The following is an 8,695-nucleotide window of genomic DNA, read 5'->3' as shown; positions in this document are numbered from 1 at the left end:
ACTGATGATGTTAGGGTTTTTTACCCATGTAAGGACTGTGTAAACAATTTGAAAATTTGTTGAGTTGTACCCATATGAAACATCTACTTTTCTATATGCATATTATATTTCCATAAAAATAAAAATGTATACATTTAATAAATTTTGTATATTAAATTATATATATGACTGTGTCCTATTGAGTTCAACCCATTGAATTAATTGGTTACAATAATTGTCTGTGCTGGAGAAGAGCTCACCTGCCTGCCTGATGACAGCCCTACAGACCCAGCACATATCTCTCACATGCCAAATGGAGCTCCCCACCAAGAAGACAGCTACTGCCATGGAAGATGAAGAGGACTACGGCATTGCCCTGTCTGGCAGTGACAGGAGGATAACAAAGAGTCTGTCTGGTGGTGGGAGGAGAGGAGTGGCTGCAAGAGTATGCAGAGAAGAAGGCCAAGAAGCCTGTGCTGGTGGCCCAGTTCTCCAGCCTCCTGGATGTCAAGCCCTGGGATGACGAGATGTGCCTGGCCCAGCTAGAGGCCTATATGTATTCCATTTAGCAGGATGGGCTGACCTGTGGTGGCTCCAAGCTGGTGCCCATCAGCTATGGAATCCGTAAGCTGCAGATCCATTGTTTGGTGGAAGAAGGTAAGTTCAAGACTGACCCACTAGAGGAGAACTGACCAAGTTCAAGGAGCACGTGAAGAGTGTTGACATTGCTGCTTTTCTTTTTTGTTTGGTTGGGTTTTTTGTTTTGTTGTGTTTTGTTTTTTTTTTTAAAGAGAACACAAAATAAGCTATATTTTTAAACAGGTATAATAACTTTGGCCCATTTGAAACATTAGGTTCAACTATATAAAACTGCTGTTTTTGAAAGTAACAATGGTCATTTCATATGGTTCAATATAATTATATACATCATAATTGTTTATAAATGTTATATTTGATTACTTAACCTAATTTCTTATATATCCTAACTATATATATACTTTGTTAGATACTAATTACATGTGTATACCTTAATTATATATATATATATAATTATATATATATGCAAGTCAAAGGGACATTGCTGATTTTAACAAAACTTAGCACTGGGCCTGGGCGTGAGGTCCTGCTGCTGTTAAAGACTGAGATTTCCTCTTTGCTCACCTCAAAATCCCCCCAACATTGGAGACAATTCAAGAACCAGGCTGAGCTTATGACAGACATATAAGTCTTTGTTTCATTAAAGTTGACAATTATGCTCCCAAACTTAATGACAGGACTGCAGAACTCTTAAAGAAAACTTTCTTCTATGTATTTACCATGCAAACACACTCATAGTAATAATGAAAAAAGTTGTAACTCCCAAGAAATTAAAATTCACCATATTTTTAACAGAGGTAGTGATTGAAACAATTTTCTTTGAAAATAAATAGTGAAAGTGTACAGGAATATCTTTGGATATTTTGGAGGAATGATAATATGCCAAGGGGTTAGAAATTACACAGACCTGGTTCTAATCTGGTTGTGCCACCAGATAGTGAGTAGTCCATGCCAAGGTAGGTGATCTGAACCTTTATCTTCTGTAAACTGATCAAGTTTTGGGATCTAGAATGACTAAATCATGAGGGACATAAAACCGCCTGTTAGACTAATGAGGGTTGCTCTGCACTGTCCACTTCTGCATTTCTGGAGACTAGTTTATTGTGTGGAAAACAGTAGACCTACTCAATTAATATTTGGGAAATAAGTAAAAATTATGTGTAGACACTTAATAAGTGGTTTAATATATGCATGATTTATATCATATTTGAGACTTTATAAATCTTATTTGATCCTCACTGTTTGCCAAAGAATGTATTAACACTTCCAATATAGTATAATACAATTTTTCAAAATTAGTATGCAAAGTCAGTACTCCAACTAAAAATATCTCTACCAAGGCTAGTGCTTTTCTGACTCTAAAGTAGCAAAATAGATGGTTATTGTAAATATATGGTGAGAAACATAGTTTTGTGGACTATGTATAATCTTCATGAATATGTATTCAAGTATCTAAGTGTCAAGCATCTTTGTCAAACATACCTTCAATACATGCAGTGCTAGGGAGTCTCCTTCACCAGTGGATTCTCACTCCATAGCCATAGCTGTTAAGTATTCCTTATATTGGTTTTAAACCAGGGTCCAAAATAAATAATACCTGTGGAGCAACAAAGAATAAGTCATATTCATTTCTATATGATAATCCTTCAATAATTTAAATATAGCTAAATCTTCATATGGTAGAATTTCAAGATTGTTCACTGTAATGTTTGTCTACCTTCAGTTTTTATATTTTATATAAAAGTGGTTTCCAGTTTGTGATTCAGCCTGTGATTTTGTTAATATTCTTAGAGTAGTCACATAACAATATGGATCTATTACATCTACATTATAGATTTCATCTTTTTCAAACCTTGTCAAGAGGCAGTTTAGGTAGGTTCTTCAAGAGTCATAAGTTCCACAGTAATCTTTAAGGAAAAAATGAAAAAATAAAAACATTTTATACCACCTTCATCCATTTTTCCCACCCACCACCCTCTGCTTCTGGCAACCACCAATCTGTTCTTTTTCTATAAGTTTTATTATTTTAAGATTCCACATATAAGTGAGATCATATGGTAAGAGTCTTTTCTCCTCTCGCCTGATTTATTTTAGTTAGTATTAACACTTTCAGGGTCCATTTACGTTGTCACAAATGGCAAAAATCCCTTCCTTATTACGATTGAACATTATTTCATTATTAAATATTAAAATATAATATTTAAAAATATAAATATACTTGAATTTATTTATCTATTCATCCAAAACCTAGGTTATTTTAGTTTCTTGGCTATTGTAAATCCTGCAATGACCATGGGGGTGCATATACCTTTTTGATTTGGTGTCTTTGTGTATGTGTTTGTTTGTTTTGTTTTGATATAAACACCCAGCAGTGAGGCTTTTGAATTTCATGGTAGTTCTATTTTTAATTCTTTGAAGAACCTCCATAGTGTTTGCTTAGTGCCCATACCAATTTATTTTTCTATTCACGGTGCACCAGGGTTTTCTTTTCTCCACAGTCTTGTCAACACTTTTTAATCTTTTTGGTAATAGTCACTCTAACAGGTCTGATGTTAGTTTTGCATTTTAATGATCTAATTGAGATTTAGATTTGTATTTCCCTAATAATTAGCAATGTTAAACATCTTTTCAGGTACCTGTTGGCCATTTGCATGTCTTCCTTGAAAAAAATGTCTATTGAGATAAAAACAATGATCATTTTTGAGTTCATAATATTTGTGAAAGTCTTAATGATCACATTCATTCATTAAATAAATATCGGATGTGCATTATATGTTGGTGCTGTTCCAGTGGTGGGTGCACAGGAATGGATAAAGCAAAGATCTCTGCCACCAAAGAACTATGTTCTAGTTCATGAACGCATCAGTCAGGACATAAAATGGTGAACTCTCTTCTACTTTTCCAGAAATGTACATTTTTAATGAAAAATTTTAGTGCTCCAAGCCTCAATTATTGGCTATTATAGTTAATGAAATAATGCCCTGATATTTAACTAAGGTTATTAAGAATCATGCCTTCAGTGAACAGAGTCCAATGAGTTAATAGCTTTCTATTGTTCCTAGCTAAATGAAAATTTTATGTAATTTCATTATTCTTTGCAAAGAGCTGTAATTAAAACTCCAATTTACAAACCCTCCAAATAATGTTGATTCTGGAGTGGGTGGAAATGCTTCCTGAAAGCCATTCTCTAAAGTAAAATGTAAAATTACTTCAATGTTTACTAAATTAAATCCAAAAGAAAGGTAGACATTTAATTTTTTTTAAAAGGTTTTATTTATTTATTTTTAGGGAGGGAAAGGAGGGAGGGGGAGAGAGAGAGAGAGAGAGAGAAACATCAATGTGTGGTTGCTGGTGGTTATGGCCTGCAACCCAGGAATGTACCCTGGCTGGGAATCGAACCTGGGACACTTTGGTTCCCAGCCCGCGCTCAATCCACTGAGCTACGCCAGCCAGGGCTTGACATTTAATTTTTTAGTGAGAGTAAAAACAGGCACTATGCCTCCAAACATCGTCATTTGAATTTGTTTCCATGCAAAACTATTACTTTGTTAATTTAATATAAATTTACAGTTTATGGGCTATTGTCCTGGTTAGGGTGTAACTTTTCATAAATGACAAATGTGAGTAAAGTGCATAATGGTGGTAGTGTTGACATTATATTTACTTTATATACCACTTAAATACTATTTCAAAGCTGTATTAATCCAAACCACCCCTATCAGGAGTGAAAGGAAACATATCCAAGTATAAGACACATGGAAATATTTTGCATTTGGAAGAAATAGTTAAATCACAAGTGGGGTAATTATTTGATTCCCAATTTAAATATATTACAGAGGTTAATGAAGATTAGCTCACTCTATTACTAACATTAATCATATTTTTTAAAATAACATACTTTGAATGAAGCAGTATATCAAATGCAACCCCCTAGCACTATGGAAATGCTGGATCACACAACAAATTTTAAACCATGGGTGAGTTACAGTTTCAAATGCTGCTTAAGAACAATTTTTCTTTCTAAATGGTAAGATTGTTTGTTGTTCAAAATCAGTTCTCCAACAATATGCAGATACATTCTATTTTTATTTCAGTTGTACATCGAATAGCATATCCATTAATATCCTCAGAGCATATTTACATTTAATTTGGTCTCTAAATTTACTTAGGCATCTCCAAATTCCTTGTACTCAAGTTGATGTCACTATTAATGACTATGTATTACTCTGCTTGGGCTGCCGTAACAAACTGTCACAGGCTGGATGGCTTAAACCACAGAAACTTATTTTCTCACCATTTTGGAGGCTTGAACAGACCCAGGTCAAGGGACTGGAGGGTCTGTTTTTGGGTGAGACCTCTCTTCCTGGTTTGTAGATGGCCACCTTCTTGCTGTGTCCTCATACAGCCTTTACACTGTGTAGAGAGGGAGAGAAGGAGACAGAGACGAAGGGCTCTCTGGTGTCTCTCACCAGTCCTATTGGATTAGGGCCACACACTTATAACTCTTTTAACCTGACCTACCTCCATAAAGACTCCATCTCCAAATACAGCCACAATGGGCGTTAGGAGCTTCAACATACAAATTTGAGGGTGAGGGAGGAGATAAAATCAGTTCATAACAGATTGTTTAATATTTTTAAAAATAAACTTCTAATTGTAAATGGTTTGAAATGCTATATCAATGTTATGATATAGCATCATGTCAATGTCAGTGTTGGTGAGGGAGTGCTTGTCAACTCAGTGCAGGTCCACTGCGAAGTTCCTCTTTTTGTCAGTCTTTTCATACTGCATTCTCTGTGAAGAATAACTATTTGCTGACAACACTTAAGGAGTCAGGAGTCACATTGCACCTTCTTGGGGGAAGAATATCTATGTAAATTACTTAGAATTCTGCTGCACTGAAAATTTGTTTCTTCTACATTTATTTATGCATTTAATCATTTACATGTGTCTACATAATCAACATCCAGACCTGTAGAGAATTTTTATAAGAGTTTATTTGAGCCAAACTGATAACATATGCTGGGGAGCAAGATCTCCAATGCTCCAGAGAAGAACAGTTTTGCAGTTACTTTTCTGCATTTGAAATTAAGGAGGGGATATAAGGAATATTACAGGGACGTGCAAGAATGCAAAACTGGGATTGGATTACAGGATAATTGACAAGATTATGTGTTTCCTTGAGGATGGTTATCTTATTTCAAAGATGTGTTAACCCAGATGCACAGAAACAATGGACAGAGCTTGCTTAAGCAAAAATAAACCTTTTACTTAAAAGTTATGCCTGGGGTGTGACAACCCACCAGGATCTGCCCAGTTAGGAATTTATAATCAATCAGATCACCCTGTGAGATTACTTTCCATAGAATCCCCCCATTGTTTTATAGTACACAAAAGTTTATAATCACGGGCAATTATTTTATGCTTTGAGTTGTAATCTAATACTACTTTATTTTCTTGCACACATTGCCATAGCTTTGGCCATTGGGAGCTCTTTCACTTGAGTCCTTTTCCTCTTTTATATACTCTAATTAATTCAGAGAGATCTGATCAGATCACTGGGGAGGAATAGAAAGGGGATGTAGGAGGAGGTTGCCCAAGGCAATGCTCAACAGTCTAGGACAGGATTGACTGAGAAGCTGCATGATTCAAGATCACACGCAACTATGGGCCAGAAGATTTAAAAGAAAAAGTGGGCAGAGACTGGCTCTTGGGCTCTCTTCCTCAAGGATGCCTGGGGGATAGGGCTGCAGCTGCCTGAGTTTCCCAGCAGACGGTATTTTGGATGGGAAGGAACTCCAGGTGAAGTTTAGGATTGGGCTGGCCTGGCACAGGGTGGCAAGTTTATTCTTCTTTGGGTATTTTAGAGGGGATGAGCTCTGAGGCAGAAGCCTGCCATTCTTCCAAAAGTGTGTAGATTTTTTATTTTATGTGGTTTTAATTTGTAAACTTACCCTATAGAAATAAGATAATCAAAAACTAACAAAGGGAATGAGGAAAGGAAAACTAACAAAGGAGAACTCAGGTGTTAAAAAGAGTTTAGCCTTAATTGATGGGCTTAAGTGATTAATGCCTGTGGAAAGCTGTTATTCCAAAACTGGGTAGCTTTTGAATAAAGATTCCTTTCCTTTATCACCAAAACTTTGCCTCCAGAATTTTGCCTAGAGGGTAGTGGTGGGTAGAAGTACTCCACTTGCCGTTCAGGAAGTGGAATTATTATTATTTTTTTAATTGTTCCCTGTCTCCTACAAGATTTTTCAGGATCTTCATGTAAATTTCCTGCTCCAGCCCTAGAATCATAGAATCAGCCCTGGTTTCTTTTTTTTTGGAGAAAGGTAATAGACACAAGATCTGCGTGTTGGGCACACTCATTAATCCCTCCTGTGGTTGCTTCTAGACCTTCTTCAGCTACAGAGCAAGTGTAACAGAGCAATGGGGCCAAATCATCGGAGAAGGCAGGGGGCGGAGAGAAAAACCCCAAGACAGAATTGAAGATTAAAAGCAGTTTGCACTCCCTGTAAAAGGAGGGGCCACCAGGGGAGGGAGATTGCATAGGGCAGACAAGCATCTTGTGACTCAGCAGAAGAGAGCTTGTACAGAGCAAGCGTGGTTCAAGACGTCTGCCCCCTTGTGGAAAATGGCGAGCAGAAGAGGGTTGAAAAGGACACTCATTACCTGGGATTCTGGAAGAGGACTTTTAAACCAAAGATGGGCAGAAGCAGCTGTCTTGCCTTGCCCTGCACAGGCAGGACTGGCAGTTGCCAAGATGGCTCTTAGGTCCTGTATGGTTGGATGCCAGCTCAGACAGGCAGGTCCCATGCTGGAATGCATGCCTCGCCGGGTGCCAGATGTTGGGACACTATGACCCAGTGCAGCTCCACACATGGGTCCTGGACTGTTTCAACTCTCTTATTCTGAGAGCAATGTCCAAAGACAGAGCAACACTCAGAGGCGAGAGCTGCTGCGAGGTGATGGTGACACTGGCACCAGAGAGAGAGAGCCTGGAGCTGGAGAGGCAGAGACCCATTTCAGTAGCAACCTTAGGCTAGAGATAAGCAGTAGTGGGAAATTTGTGGACCTGGCTTTGGACTTCAACCCCCCTGGGAGTGACCGGTTTTCTGTGCTTTGAGGGAGAGGTCAGCTTGGTCAGCACAGAGCGGGAATGTTCCCAGTCCCCTCAAACTGGGAACACCCTTAATAAAAACCTATTTCCTTACCCACAAATCTCTGTGGTATGTGTATACATGGTGACCAGAAGCCAGGCCCCATGCTGCCCAGTTACACAAGGCAACACATTTGTGTATATAATACACATATGTAAGTATCTGTAGCTGTACATTAATATTAAAGAAGTTCATATTGCTGCCTCCACTCCAATGAATTACCACATGAATATCTTTAGTCCTCCCCCCTTGCTTATTTGTCACCTCTCATTCCAATGGTGAGAAACCTCACTCTCACTCTCTGTCACCCATAAACTTAATGATTACATTCCAGTATACATGTATAGAGGTATCACAGTTGTTAACTTATAACCTCTGTAGGAAACAACTTTATCAAATACAGCACAGTACTTAGGTATAGTTCCTTTTGCTTTGCTTGCAAATTCCACTGATTTTCAAAATTACTTAGGCTAGCAACTTTTCTTTCCACCACTTGCTGTGAGGGGTTTTCATACATTTATAACATAATTAAATTGTTTTGTCACATTCTGCATTCTATCCTGAGGTCCTCCAGTCTCCTAAATGACCTTTAAAAAAAAAAATATATATATATATATATATATAGTTTTATTCTTTGTGCCATAAAATTTTATGAGTTTTGACAAATCATAGTGTTACAAATCCATCACAGTACCAGATAGTATACTAGTTTCATTCTCCTAAGAAATAATCCAATTTTTTTTGTCTATTCAAACAGTATCAACCACTGATCCATTTACCACCTCTTTAGTTTTGTAATTTCCAGAACTCATGTAATTGGCATCATCCAATATTTAGGCTTTCAGACAGGCTTTTTCACTTGGTATTATGTATTTATAATTCATCCTTATCTTTTAATGACTTGATAGCTTATTTATATTTATTGCTGAATAATATTTATTACATGGTTGCATGGT

General features: G+C 37.2%; 1 pseudogene; it reads left to right on the top strand.

Annotated features, from left to right (window-relative positions):
• The first annotated feature begins 217 nt into the window (after positions 1 to 217).
• On the top strand, positions 218 to 7,705 carry LOC123815628 (annotated as a pseudogene).
• Positions 7,706 to 8,695: the final 990 nt, after the last annotated feature.

Source organism: Phyllostomus hastatus, unplaced genomic scaffold, assembly GCF_019186645.2.
Source record: "Phyllostomus hastatus isolate PE091 unplaced genomic scaffold, TTU_PhHast_1.1 phas_contig_196, whole genome shotgun sequence".
Taxonomy (NCBI): Eukaryota; Metazoa; Chordata; class Mammalia; order Chiroptera; family Phyllostomidae; genus Phyllostomus; species Phyllostomus hastatus.
Note: the sequence above shows the minus strand (reverse complement) of the source record. Positions and strands in the feature narration are given on the sequence as shown.